Raw genomic sequence first — 15,271 nt, 5'->3', positions numbered from 1 at the left:
TTTTATGCCTCCTACTATTATTGTAGAGGTCTATTTCTCCCTTTAATCCTGTCAACGCTTGTTTCATATACTTAGGAGCTCAGTGTTTGGTGCACTTATCTTTATAATTATTGTATCTTCTTGGTGAATTGACCCTTTAATCATTACATAACATCCTTTGTTCTTTTAACAATTTTATCTGCTGTATCTATCTTGTTGCTTTCCTTTTCATTACTATTTGCATGGAATATCTTTCACTTTCAATCTACATATGGCCTTAACTCTAAAGTGAGTAAGTCTCTTGTAGACAACATATAGTTGGATTCTATATTCTTTAAAATCCAATTTGCCAGTGTATGTCTTTTGATTGGAAAGTTTATTCCACATGGGTTTATTGTTTTAAGCCACTATATTTTGGAATAATCACAGCAATAGATAACTAATGTATGTAGAATAATTCATAGTATCATAATGATGTTAATTTCCTTATTTTTATAATTATACTGTGGTTATGAATAAGATGTTCTTGTTTTTAGGGAAAATATAAAGAAGTATTACATGATTCAGAGGCATCATGTGTCAAGTTATCCTTAAATATTTAAAAAAGAGAGAGAGATGGCAATGAAAATATAGTAAACTGTTAACAGCTGGGGAATCTGGATGAGGGTACATGAAAATCCTTGTTACTATTCTTGCCACTTTGCTATATGTCTGAAATATGTCACAAATTAAAGCAAACACAATTCAGAGACCAAAAATTAAGAACATTGTAGAACCCCAAATATGAATAGAGCACTGAAGCTAAATTTTACCTTCTGTATTTCCAAAAGGAGAGAGAAACAAATGAGTAGAGGTTGTATAGATAAAAAATAACAGAATTTTCCAAAATTGATGAAAGACATAAATATAAAGGTTAAGCAATCTAAGATAAAAAATAAAATAAAATAAATACAAAGAAGGTAATACCTAGACATATCATAGTAAAACTGGAAGATATCCAAGACAAAGAGAAAATACTAAATGTAGTGGAGAGGAAAGATTGATCATCTTCACAGAAATCAATTACCTTGACAATTGACTTCTAACCCATCACAAAGTACATCAGAAGTCAGTATATAAAAAGATGGAATGTGCTAAAGCAAAATAACTACCAACTTAGAATTATATATTTAACAAGATTTCTTTCAGTGAAGAGGTAGAAATGAAGACATTTATAGACAAACAAAAAATGAGCATTTTCTATAACTACTAAATGATATTCTAAATGTATTGCTTTAGGTAGAAGAAAGTGACCTCAGATATAAAAAGGAATCAGCAGAGTGAGCAATATTTTTATTAGTCCATATGAAACAAAAATAAAATTATCAGTTGCATTAAAAAGTGCAAAGGAACTAAAATACATGAACACTACTTATAAAATTAAAGGAGGCTGATTATAGTTGTTATTCCAAGATCTTATATCATTTATAAGGAAAATGAAGATTGAACTTCATACTTTTAGTGAGTTTCTCTATGCATAACAACATTTCTAAGGTAATCATTAAACACTAGGCAAGAGCATATAAGTATTAAACTAATAGAGGGAAAGATAAATGAGAATAATCAACTCAAAATAATTAAGAAATTGACAAAGAAACACAAGAATTAGTAGACAGATAAAGTCAAAATAATATTGAAGATATAAAGAAAATATACTAGCTTTGTAATCAATGTAAATAGACTAAATTCTTCAGCTAAAGTACAAAACTCAAAACAGCGGCTAACTTTGGTAAGTTGGCAGTTTTATTCCATTTGCATAAAAATCAAAAATTTATGTTTCCCACTATGAGTATACAGTGGTAAATATGTCTCCAAACCAAACGATAAATGAATGATGAAATTCAGAAGAGAGGTTATCTCTGAGCAGACAAGGAAAGAGATTGGATTAGGGAAGAATATACAGGTTACTGCAAGTTAATGTTTTTCTTTCACTGGAAAGTGTGCATAATATTTTGGATTGTATAGTTTTATTTACAGTTCATACATATTTTTAACAATCTCTCTTACCTCAATTCAATAAAACCAATGAAACAAGGAGGAAGTAGCAGAAATAAAAGATTCTGTATGGATGTAGGATGCATTATATTGCTGTTGTTAAGTTAGATTGTTGTCAAGTTGAGAAGGGGAGCTGTTTTTCATTACGGAACCAGCCTGATTAGATACAGTGCAAAACCTAAACCTGGGTGAAGTCCAGATGACCATTAAGCTCTGCCAAGTTGTTAAATGTAGTAGGTCATATAACAGCCCCAATTCCTCACTCTTTCCTGTGTTCACTCCCTCTGCAGTGTTACTGTGCAACTACTTTCATTGAGAGGTAGAGTCTGTCTGCCCCTTGTATCTGTGCTGACATTGTGACTTGCTTAAGCTAACACAAAGCAGCAAAGGTAATATTGGGCCAGTTCTAAGCACTGGCCTCATAAATTCTCGAAAAGTTCTATTCTTTGTCTTGAAACCCTGCCATTCACTAAATTCAACCAAGCTTATCAACTGTATGGCAAGAGACATTCCTGGTGCCTCAGCCAAAAAATTGCAAAACAATCAAGTGAGGGCATCCTAGAGTAGCCAGCCCTGGCCTATCCAAAAATAGCCTCATATTCATGAGCAGGCTTAGCTGAAATAGTAGAGGCTAGGATCAAAATTGTCCATTGACCCACAGAACTGTGAGAAATAATCAAATGCCTGTTGTGTTAAGCAAGTGAGTTTTGGGGTAGACTGTTAGTATAAAAACTCAGTCATGCAATCATTACAGCAGATATTAATAATAAATAGATTATTCAATTCTGCAAGCACTATATCTTTCTTTCTTATGTCTCTTTTTTCTAAAAGTACTTATAAAACATGTTTACCTGGTTATACTTTTGTAAACTCATGCAACCCTTAGTAGCCACAAATATTTCTATTGTGTATAAATATTTTCGAGTATTTGAGACAAGAAAGTCTGCAAAAATGTTAAAATCTGAGAAAACACTTTAAATTACATTTTAAAAAAGCAAATGGGATAAAGTTTCTTAAGAATAAAATAGAAAAAGTTAAGGGAAAAGGTATGAAGCTGGAATATCCTGATCTCCCTTCTCTTAATTTATGATGCTGTGAAAACTTACTGTCCTGTAGAGCCACAGTATTCATGAGAACAAGAGAACAGGGATGGCAGAAAGTATTTTTAACAAAGTCATCAAGACACTCATGAGGATGGTATATTTTCCATGAACAGGCCGTGTAACTTAATATCCTGCTCTAACACCACACACAGCATAATGGAAACGGCACTTGAGGAATAGTGACTCTCCCACAGGGAACTTGACAGTAAACTAGAAAAAAGATCACAGACTCTGACAGCTGATTGGTGAATTAATTAGGTGTTGCACTTCTCCAATGCTATTGTAAATTACGTGTGGAGCATGCATTCAGAGTCATAAAAAGATTCCAAGGATGCTAGGTGTCACACAACAGTAGGGAAAAATGTAATCAGAATCCAGAGGAAGGCTCAATGTAAATAGGTTTACCAGAGACCTGCTGAGATTAATCTTACTTATCTCCCTTTCTGAGAGGAAAATTTAGACTGGTTGGCAAAATTGTTTAGGCTCCAAGCAAAAGGAATTGATGCCTCTTTATTACTCTTTCTAAAGTTTTCTTGATATAGACTCAATATTACATTTATAAACTTTTTACTCATCTCTAAAGTTATTCCTCTTCTTGTAATTTATCAAGTGACAGATTTTGAAGAAAGATCACAGAGAGGACCATTTTCCTTTCTGCAATGACCAGTTCATTATCACTGTTGCCTGTAGGCTCTCAAATATTCTTTTGTTGTAGGTCTTTATTGCTAAATACATCTTGTTATATAACATACTGTATTTGTCAGTTGTGTGATCTTGGGCAAGTTATTAATCTCTTTAACCCTCAGTTTCTTCATATGCAGAAAAATGATAATGATAACATTAATTTTATAAGGTTATTGTGGGGATTAAGTAATTATTGTAAAGTGCTTAAAACAGTGCTTGGCCCATGGCAAGTTGTATGAATGTTGATACAAAAACAATGTTTTCCTATTTCCACTGAAATCCATTATGATTTATCCTTTCGATCATTCAGTGTACAAAGATTTTGATTTCCAACATTTTGAATGGAAATAGATTTTTTTTCAGAAAATGCAGCTACACATACTTGAAGTACAAAAATACTAATAGAACTTCATATGAAGAGGATAGGAGTGTGTAGGTTTGCAGGAGATTTACTATTTTTTTTCCTATTCTGTAACTTGGGAGGATAAGGAGATAAATAAAGGGGAGGAATTCTATCTGTCAAAAAAAAAAAGTGGGGTGGGGGCTCTTAAATTCATTAATTTCCAGCCTCTTTTCTAATGACAGATAGATCATGCTGCAGGCATGTTGAGGTGCAGATGTACTCTGATTAGCTATTCCCCATGCCTGGTGGGAATGGCATACAGCAAATGCAGAGCCAATTCAATTTAATTCAATTCTCTGAGCAAAGCACTGGGAAGGGCTTTGCATGGGATACATATCAAACACTGAAATAAGCCTCTCTACTTCAAGTCTCAAAAATATCTATGAATAGTATTTTAAACCTCTTCCAATAAAACATTGATTGTAGAAAATACATATGGGTCAAGAAAGAACACATAAAACATTTTTAAAGGTTTTCTGAATTTTACTTCCTATCCCTTCATCTGTCTACCATGCACTGAAGATAATTGTTGAGTCATGAAATGATCAATTATTGTGCTCAAGGAATTCATGAAGACCAGTCTAGGGTTGAGATAAGCACAAAAAAGTAAACCAATATTCTCAAGTGAATCAACTTGAGATTATATCTGAACAAGTAAGTATAAAGAGTTTTCTCTTTATACTTAAGTTTCCTGTTAAGTCTGATGAGACTGTCACAGTCATAAGGATCAAAAAGACTATCAATAGGTAATATGAGATATTTTGTAAATAGAAGTAAGAAATTTAAATATTTATATTGAGAAAGTATATTGTGCCCTGATTTATTCCTGAAGGGATTTGAGGTGGCTAAGTTGTATTTTGGGTTAGATAAAAACAAATGAGAAAAACTTTGAAAGCTGAAGAGATACAAACTGGAATAAAGTCAGGACCAACTTGAAATCAAGAAGCCTACGGCTAGGAGAAACCAGGCCTAGTGCGCCCCTTTGTGTCACTCCTAAGGGAGCAATCTGCAAGGAATGACTGTAAAGGAGGACAAAGTTCCGCTTCTTATCAATAGTCTTTGGGACCTAGCTACATGCCAATATGGAGAGCTTGATAAACTGGGCTGGTACCAAGACTTGAGTTAGAAACCTGAGAAATGTCTTCTACCCCATTCCAAATTTAGATGGTAGATGTCAAATTGATCAGGTTGGATACTTTCAAGGGAAATCCAGGTTAGAGGTAGCTGCTTAGGGAGAAGTGTTTGGTCAGTTTACCACTGGAGATAAGATAAAAAGGAGAAGAGGGTATTAGTAATAAAGGCGGCTGAGCTCCTCCATGTAGGAGGGCCTTGGCCTTTCAGTTTAAAAGGGAAAGAAGACTTATGCCTACTTCCATTAATACTCATTGGATGGCTATCCCTTAGCACCCTGGAATCTCTCCAACCAGATGATCATCTCCTCTTCCTGGGAATTTTATCTTTCTTCTCTCTAAAGGCTCTTCTTGCAGATTTTGCACAGATGGTTCCTCCTTATCATCCAGTTCCCTGCATAAAATATCATTTCTGCAATGTATCCTTTCCTGACAATTCAATAAAAAGTAGCTCCTCAAGATTTCAACTTGTTTTACTTCTAAATTATCTCTTATTATTACTGAATATTTTATTGTACGTTTTCATTGTTAATGGACTCCATACCCTATATCACCCATTTAGAATTTAAGCTAAATAACAAGAATCTCATCTGTATTGTTTACTCATATACATATGAGTAATAAGTGAACATAATAGGTGTTCAAAAATTTCATTGAATGGATACATGCATGAATGCATTTTCCTAGGTCAAGATGTGTGGCAGAAAAATAACTAATCCTTGGGAACTTCTGCTTTAATAGTGATAATAGCTAGTGTTTACCAAGGATGTGTGTAAATAAATTACGTGTATCTTGATTACTCTTCACAACACCACAATATAAGCACTGAAAAGAAAAATGAATGGCATCCTGACCAAATCTATCCTAGAGCCAAATAAGAGATGAGATCCATACTTAGATTCACTCCAGAGCAGTTATACTTCACTACTGTATATGCCTGGTTTCTGGTTACTTGCTGGACAAGTGCAACAGATGTTGTTCTTAGCTTCCTAGTATCCTACACACACCTGCAAGCAAATTTATTATACTATCTAGTGGAATCATTAATTAAAAATAAACATTACTAGGAAAAGCTCTGTATCTGGAGTGCTGAGACAAGAGGGAAATAGGCCCAATGGTCTCCTTAATGGAGAAACTTCATTAAGATGATGAAAACCACAGCATGAATAGCATTGCTAGAGTAAATGCAAGCATGGGTTTCTAGCATCTATAACACAAATCAATGTAAGTCGATTGCATTGATTCAAGTTGTGGTTCAGTGAAAGCACTTCAACAGAGTAAATGCAAAGATTTTAATAGTCTTGTTTAAGCCATTGATAAAATTTAAGTTGTATTGATCAATGAAAAGGATTCATGTTATTTGGGCTATCTTCCCTCAATATTATTTTTTTCCACTACTTTGCTGATTAATACTGGTTAGCAGAAATTGTAATATATATACTGTATGATAAGTAACAGACCACGGATAGTTGGTGTTGCTAATTAAGGACATAACCATAGATTTAAAAACATGCAAAATTTTGGCATCTTCTCAGAAGCTGAGATGTCTAACCAGAAATTTACTAACACAAGCTACCATTGTGCTCATGCAGAGAAGTACAAAAAAAAGTACCTATGGCCAATGTCTGGATTTTACTCAGAAAAAAAGTCTAGTTTTTTCCAATATATGAACAGAAGTCTGACTAAAAGGCCAACATCTTATCCTTAGTTATAACCCTGAATCATTTAAAAATAAGCACCCATAAAATATTTAACTTTCATCTGGGTGTAAAATGTACTCTTAGGTAACTAAATAATTGTTTGGCCTCTAATTCAAGGTCAGCAAAATGGCAAAGCATGTAGTTTGTAATGGTTGATTTTTAGCCCTTTGTTGCTGTCATTAGTACATGAGCTTCCATGACAACATATTACTGTGAGCAGTAGTTTCATTCTCTCCTCACAGACTAGTAAATTCAGCCCCAGAGACCACACTTAAATTACCAAAGTGACAGATGCCATGAATAGGAAACCTGAAATGCTGCACTGGACCTGAGGTGTAACCACTAAAACGTTCTGTCTCACTATTGGCAACTATATCACATAGAGGAAATTCATAGATTTTTGGAGCTCGAAAGAATCCTGGAGTCATTTGATTAGCTTTTTTCTTTTACAGAGGAACTGAAACAGAGTAAATAGTTGACTCAAGTCCATATCCTACTTCATGATAGAATTAAAATGGAACCATTCAAGTGTTTTTCCTAAATGGATGTTCTTTATATAAAAATCATCTTAAATTATGAAAACAAAGCATAAAAATGTATCACTTAATATTAAATACAATCATCCAATAATGCATATGAAGGATATTTCCCCACGTAAAAGGCCATCAAAGACAGAATAATGAAAGAGATGCAAACTGTCATCTCTTCAAACACTGACTGATCTGTGAATCCGCAGTGAGAAGCAGTTGGCCAGCCAACCACACCAGGTGGCATCTCTAGAGGCAGGACTGTCAACCCTTTATGCAACGGCACATTCTATTTTGGGATAAATTTGAAATTTCACAGGTTTTCCTGCTTATTTATTTATTTTTGTTTACTTAAACTAAACCCATATATTATTTTTTAAATGTTTCCCATATTGGGAACCTCCCTCAGATTCACAGATATCAAGTGTAAGCTCCCTTCTACCTGACGTCAGTTCATGTGTTTACAGAGAATCATCATCATCTCTAACATGTCCAAGTTTCATTGTCTCAAAACAAGGTATACCCAGTTCTTGCAAAACTTCGAAGTCCCTCATTATCATGTTTGCATTATTGTGTATAGGGTAGTTTCCCTTGAATTTACTGATGTCCTTCTCTAGCTTGTGGACTCAGGTCACAGCTGGGGCATTCTGTCCAGAGTGCTGACCTACTCTATAGCTCTTCCCTGTCCCATATGTCTATGTAATGGCATCTATCATCTAATTGCACATTGGCCATCGCACTGGTGACATTTACCTTAACTGGAATATATGATTCTTTGCCTAATAGTAAATGTCTTCACTATATTCACAACTTATCTCACTCTTAACTAATATTGGTTTTAAAAATATTCTGATGGCTTTACAATGGAAAAAATAAATTTTGAAACCTCACCAAACGTTTTGAGGATGTGAAGTAGCAATAAGAAATAGGTAAATAGTTCAGGACTGTGGGGATGAAAGAGCAACATTAACGTCTCCCTTTGTCGTTTTAGATAAGACTTGTCTGTAAAGGTAGGGAAGGAGCCAGGTAGGAAAGGTGGCTGAAAATGAAAGTGAAAACGAGCTCAGTTGTTAGAAAAAGGACTTGGAGGACAGGAGATCTGTCCATTTATTCTGCTTATGTTACATTCTGTAAACTTTTGTTAAAAACAAAGTTTACATATGACTTTGACACTTTTTTAAGCATCCCTTCAAAATCAAATGAAATACTAATTTTCAATATAACCTTTAGTCATTTAATGAATTAATTGCATGTGTTTCATTTTTTGCCAGTAAAAATAAAATCACCTGTGTACTAGAAGTACATCTGACAAAAGTACATCTCACAATCGGGTCAATTGTAGAACTTCACATAAATTCAAGCAAGAAAAAGAGGTAAATTTATCAGGATTACTCAAACTGGCTAAAAAAGCTATGAAAGAGCTTACTAAGAAATATTCAAAGAAGCAATTATATTTCACAGTGTCTTCAAATTATGTCAAATTTACCATATTTTAAGTGCCATTAAATGTTCTTTTTGATTGGAAGATCCCTGTGAATGATAGACACTTTTGTACTAAGCAAATGAGAAGTTTCCCTTAATTCTCTTCACGTGACTGACCATTCTTTCTCTATTATCTTATCCAAGTCAGCAAAATGGAGACCCTTGTAAAATGTGAGCCATATGCCTCCTCATGCAGTTCATGGTTTAAATTTCATCAGTGATGCCTTTATTTTCTTTAAAAAATTGACCAATTCAGTACATTTTGTACCTGTTTAATTTCTCTTTTATTACTTGATAAATACTTATTTTTTCATTGAAATCTATAGTTCTGTGCATGGAGAGTGTCATTTACATTTGGACCTCAAAACACCACTCTAGACTGGTATGTGTGTGTGTGTGTGTGTGTGTATGTGGGTAGAACATCCAAATAGAATTCATTCCTTCCTTGCTATTATCACTTGTCTGATAGACATGTGAAGAATGTTGGCAGCAGGCTTATGCCTTTTCTAGGAAAGAAATTGCTTTTCAGAAGAAACTGCTCTTTACTTCATGTTTTTGGTCTTCATGAGGGCACAAGAGATGCAGCCAGATATGTCTCCCTTTTGTTGCATTAAAGGAGGCCTTTCTTAACAGTTCCTAGCCAAGTCTTATCTTTCTGAACACTACTGCATTCCTAATTTCTCTCTCTGTCACTTTAGGTGGCAAAAAGAAGGCAGTGTTTGCAAAGTCTCAGTTTACTCCCTAGCAAGTGAAAAAAAAAAATCAAAAAGTAAAAACCTTATTGTGAGGCTTAGTAAATGCCCACCATCAGCAAAAGAGAAGGTAGAAAAACTAAGACTTTCCAAGAAAGAGAAAGTCACTCACATCACACATGAAAAGACAAGCCACTGAAGGATGTGAGGTAACTTCTATTCTTAAAGTTGTATTTTTTTAAAATATAGAGTAAACAAATGTTATCCCTTCCATAACTAATGAAAAAAAAGCTCAGAAATAACTCCCCTTTCACTTCAAATTAATAATAATATACATCCAATATCAATATCCATGTCATTAGTATTAATAAAGAAAATATCTTCAGCCATTAAACTTTATGTGTAACACTTGAACATGCTAATATGGTATTTAAAAGGAAAAAAAATCATGTCAAGCAAACAAAACTATACAGATGATCAGAAACATATCACATATATATGATAGTTTTACAGAGAAAAATATATAAGCCAAACAATAGATTATCAATATGCTAATAATTTCCCCCAGTCATTGTGGGGCTAACATATCAGAGGAAATACTTAATTAAATATAATATTAAATGAAAGAAAATTAAGTTCCTTCTTAATATAAAGAAAATAAGTATAAAGACACAAAATAGTATTTCATTTCATTCTGGAAATGCAATATGAATAAATTTGGTGTTTACCTCATGTGATCAAAACTCTATTAGACACTTTAGAAGCCCAAGCAGCTCATAACACAGCTTTCCAGTGCTACTCTTCAATTCCTATAAATAAAAGGAAGGTGAAAGAGTACTTTTAGAGCAACATATGTCTTTGAAAGATGATGCTGATTAGCTATGAAATGTTATCACCACTTCATGTTGCCATTTAAAAAGTGCCTCCCTCTGTATTCACAGTTTGTGTTAAATGTACAATATAGCAATGAAAATGATATCTATTTGGGACTCCCAGGTCACTAAAATAGACTCTGGATGATGAAATACTACTAAAAAATGAAACCACTCTATAAGCGTGTTATATTACTGGGAAAGGCTGTTATGCTATAAAAACTAAAGCATTGAAATTTAAATGTTTTCTTACTAATGCACATTACCAATATAATCATTTTTCAGTTGTAACACTGAGTTTTAGTAGTAGCAAGGGTCGGCTCCTTGTCCAGTGTTTACTGTTGACTTCTTCACCAGAGTTTACCGTGTATTCTTACCGCACATTCCATAATTTTCCTGAGGAAGCTTCACAAATGTGGCAAATGATAGTAATCCACTTGATAAGTTTGATAGGAATAATAAGGTATTTAAGTGGCTTCTACTTCTAGATAATATACACTAGATACAGTAAAAAAAATAATAACAAACTTCCTCAAGCTGTTTCAATTATGTGTGGAAGAAACTTGTTAAAATGATTATTTTCTCCCATCTACTTGATAAAAGAGACAAAACATTAGGCAAGATATGTAGGACTTTACTGCTGCCCAGTATTACTTCTCTATATTCCTCTTACCCGAGCACATATTATTTAGCTAGAAAGGAAACTATTACATTTCTCTCCTCCATCTCCCTCCCTCCAAGCCTCATTCATGTACCGTTAAATTCGGGCACAAATTTCACTGAACCAGCGCTATGGGCATCTGCCCCTCATCCACCATCCCTTTCTGAAACTCTGTAACCCATTAGGTGTCAAAGAAGATTAGGGTAGGAACAGAGATGATGGGGAAACAGTGCTCCTGAGAAGTATAATTTGTTAAGGCACATGTAGCAGGTTAGAACAGAAATGAATAAGTATCTTTTTATTCCATGTAAGAGTGATCATATGCAGGCATGATTTAAGGGCTGAATTCATACAAATTACATTACTAATTCACTATTTCTAAAAGCTGCTACCAAGAACTAAATCTATATAATACTTATATTATTTATATAAATGTTTTTATATTAGTACATATGCATAGTATACAGATGATAGAGAGAGAGAGAGAGAGAGAGAGAGAGAGAGAGAGAGAGAGAGAGAGAGAGAGAGAGAGAGAGAGAGATCCTTCACTATGTTCTTCTTTGGCTCTTTTGTCTATTCTTAAGTATTAGAATTCAGTTAGAAGAAAAGATACTTTACAGCCTAAAAAATTCTGTGTAGTGAAAAACATGTCACATTAGATTCAAGGAAGACATAGAAGCTACATGTACATTAGGGAGAAACAAATTTTGAAAGAAAGCATCGAACATTTTTGGTCAGAGAGTATTGTAAAGTTCAAGAGAGGGGGACACTAGTCAGAAAAATATTGAAATATCAGGAATGACTGCAGAGTATTTTATTAATTTCTGGACATATTGCAGAACTATACTGTTTTTCTGAAAACACATACAAATCCAATACCTCATCCTCCTCTTACTCTGTATTCACAGTCATTTGCCTTGTTCTCATTTTGTTATTTATAATTCTATATTAAACAACCCTAAGCTTTTATTGACAGCTCACTGTGACAAGTGCTGTGATAGGTGATTTCATTTGTCTACTCATTTAATCAATGATATATATACGGTGGCACACTTTGCAGGCAACAGTCACTGTCTTACACAGTATATATCTCAGCATAAAAATCCTAAATTGGAAATTGCATGTTCCATTAAACAAAGTGCTGTTTCCAATTAATTATGTTTTAAGTTCCATATCTTTAATTTGCTTAAAAATGTTTAAAAATGTCTTAGGTGTTCACTGAATAATTTAAATTCACTGAATAATTTATATAGAATATAAAAATTATCAAAGAAAATCCATTATCTAGTTACCTGAAACTTACATCTTAGCATTCCAGTAGGGTGGGAGATGATTCTGTAATCTCACGAATCCTTTTTTTATGATCACATTTTAGTATTAGATTTATGACATCTTTAAAGAAGAAGGAATATGTATTATATCTCAACTCACATACTGGAATTTCCCAATTTTGCGGGAAGAAGATAATTTTAATTAAGACCAAATACGTTTGAGAGAGTTGAAAAGTAAGTTATGATTGCAAAGTAAATGGTATGATTGCAAAAGAAGTCACTAGATACAGGATTAGAGAGAGATTATTTCACTAAGTGGAAAAAAAAAGCTGGGAATGAAAAAGGTAGTGGAGAAAGGAGGGGAAATATGTTGATAATATCCATAAAAGTTTATGTGTCTGTAGGGTATTTCTTTCCTTTACTTTTCTTTCTTTTTTTGGGGGGGTAGGAGTGGAAGGAATACAGTTATGTAAAAATTCCCTCAGAGTTTGCTGGGTTATTAATGGAACACTGGAGGAAATTAATGCAAAGATGTAATTCCTATCACACAGAAAAGTAAATCAGTGGCTCCAATAACAGGTTATCACATTCTGTACCATATGGAAACAAGATGAGAAGACAGGCACAGTATAGTCTTAGATTTGGTGATGCATTCCTCTGAATTTGAGGAAATCCTTTATACCAAAATGATTCAGAAAGTAGCAAAAATCTATTAGTAATAGAATATATTGTTCAAAGGAAAAAGAGGGAAAGTATGAAAAAATCAGTTTTATAAGAACTGGTGGAAGTGGTTCAGGTGAGCTGGGATAAAACTCAGAACAAACAATTTGAGGAACTATGTCCTCAACATTTTGATTGGGGCACACAATTTGAGATAAGTGATAATGTCTAGAATACAAAAAAATGGGGACTTGATGAATGTGTATTTGCAAACATTTAGTAGACAGAAGACAGCCCAAGCCATATATAAAAATTTTAAAATCTACCCACATGCATAAGATATTAAATAAATTATACCTACAGCAAGCAGTGTACCTAATAAATCCTGAATGTCAACCTGAAAAAAATTCATAAAACATTCACAGAATTTTTTTACCTAAGGCCTATGAAAATTATGAGTTTTTCCCCCCAAGATTACATGGTTAATTACAAACAGAAATAAAACAATATTCAGGTCTTCTGGCTTCCAAGTCATCTCACTTTTCACTATATGATATTGCCTCCCTTCTTTCTAGTGTCTTCTATAATTAGATGATTATATATTATAATCCCAACCTTGTTTGCAACAGTAATAATATACTGATACACTAAGTGCAACATCGGATTAATGTGGCGATGTAAGTGCCATACATTTACCACAGGCCCTAGCACTTAGTGTGAAATTAAAATGGCAGCTATTACTGTTATTATTGTCTAAAAAATAAGAGAACTGGTGAAATATTAGTAAGAGGACAGTATAGTGGTGAAAAGAGAAAAAAATATTAAAGAGGATTGATGAACATGCTGTAATAATACTTTTAGTAGTATTAATACTTTAAAAATACAGTCATGGCTAATTTAATCCCTACTGGTGGTTTTAACTTCAAAGTTACGTGTATACAGATGTAGTTTATAAAGGAATGATTGTTCTTTAATTAACTTCTTTATACAATGAATATAATAATCTCTAAGGATAAACAATATTTTTAATTGATTCAAGCTGTTATAAGCATATATTTTAGGTTTATGGTGGTATGCTTGGGAGCATTTGAAGACAAAGGAAGAAAGTAAGTCTTTCGATGGAAAAATACATGCCTACATTGTGCGTATTTCCAGGTATAAATACCCTCTATTTATGAATGTATTTCTATCTTAAGTGCTTAGGAGGAAAAGTTTAAAAATCTTTGCTTTAAATGAAAAGGTAGACATTTTTATCATTTTCTATCTTTCTCAATGTTTTCTTTTGACTCCCATACTTTATTTCAAGTTGGGGCAAATGGGAACGGCTTTTTCAGAGGAAATACATAGTAAATGGCATCTTCTAAAAGGAAAGTAATCCTCTTTTTGGACTAATTTAATTTTTTATTGACTTTTATTAATTCTTAGTATACATTAGTCTGTGAGCTCTGTCCAACCTAATTCTCTATTGATATATTTAAGAATATATACACCAAAGTGATCTGTGTGTTACTTTCACACAAGGCCAGGTCTAGGGCATTAACACAGAGAAAATGATGTTGCAGTGCTTATGAAGGTGAAAAGTTACGAGCAATGAATCTCTTGGATGATCCCTTAAAGCAAATAACACAGCACCACTAAAGGAGCATGAAAGAAGTCTACAGTCTGTAACTTGAAATTCTGTCTGCATGTTGGAGAGTTCAGATTTTGGCTTAGAAAACTGGTCTACCCTACATTGGGGGAAGAGAATGTTTCATACACTCAGAAGACCAAATGTTTTGAATTATTATGCGGCATTTGAATCCTCATATTATTTTTTTCTTTTTAATCAGAGAATAGAAGAAAGAAGTGAAATAATCTGTCTACTATGTGCCTAGGTATGCTGCTTTAAAAACATTATTTAACATATTCAGCATTAAATAAATTATGTGAGATAGGTAGTACTGTCCCTTTGTATATATGGAACTGAGGGTTTGAAAGTGATGCAATAATTTCCTCAAGATCACAGTCCTGTCTATTATATAACACTCCTTCCAAGGTATTAACTACAGATAGTTTTGGTCATGAGACTAGTTA

General features: G+C 33.5%; 1 protein-coding gene across 2 annotated transcripts in view; it reads right to left on the bottom strand.

Moving 5' to 3' along the window:
- Positions 1-15,271, bottom strand: part of LINGO2 (leucine rich repeat and Ig domain containing 2) — a 1,188,155-nt gene that overhangs the window by 654,170 nt on the left and 518,714 nt on the right. For both annotated transcript variants that reach the window (XM_037020664.2, XM_073228406.1), the window contains exon 3: positions 10,463-10,543. The gene's annotated coding sequence lies outside the window, so the exon portion shown is untranslated. The remainder of the gene's footprint in view (positions 1-10,462; positions 10,544-15,271) is intronic.

Source organism: Manis javanica, chromosome 2 (assembly GCF_040802235.1).
Source record: "Manis javanica isolate MJ-LG chromosome 2, MJ_LKY, whole genome shotgun sequence".
Lineage (NCBI taxonomy): Eukaryota > Metazoa > Chordata > Mammalia > Pholidota > Manidae > Manis > Manis javanica.
Note: the sequence above shows the minus strand (reverse complement) of the source record. Positions and strands in the feature narration are given on the sequence as shown.